Source organism: Austrofundulus limnaeus, unplaced genomic scaffold, assembly GCF_001266775.1.
Source record: "Austrofundulus limnaeus strain Quisiro unplaced genomic scaffold, Austrofundulus_limnaeus-1.0 Scaffold2802, whole genome shotgun sequence".
Taxonomy (NCBI): domain Eukaryota; kingdom Metazoa; phylum Chordata; class Actinopteri; order Cyprinodontiformes; family Rivulidae; genus Austrofundulus; species Austrofundulus limnaeus.
Window position 1 is genome coordinate 2,973 of NW_013955204.1, and position 616 is coordinate 3,588.

Below are 616 nucleotides of genomic sequence, written 5' to 3' on the forward strand. Positions count from 1 at the left end.
ATTATCAGTCCGGATTAAAACAAACCGAACTTTTCCTTCCCTTGTTGAGCTGTGGACCCTCTGCTGGACCGAACCGAGCCCACCGAACACCAGACGGCCAGGTGAGGACCGTGGGTGGAGCTAAGTGTACCTGCAGCTTGGATCAGTTCTGTTTTATTCAGAAGTAATACTGTGTGTACAAATACACACAACTGATACACACATCTAATACACACAACTGATACACACATCTAATACACACATCTGTACACACATCTAATACACACAACTGATACACACAACTGATACACACATCTAATACACACATCTGATACACACAACTGATACACACATCTAATACACACATCTGATACACACATCTAATACACACAACTGATACACACAACTGATACACACATCTAATACACACAACTGATACACACATCTGGTACACACATCTAATACACACAACTGATACACACATCTAATACACACAACTGATACACACATCTGGTACACACATCTGTACACACATCTGTACACACATCTAATACACACAACTGATACACACATCTGGTACACACATCTAATACACACATCTGATACACACATCTGATACACACATCTAATACACACA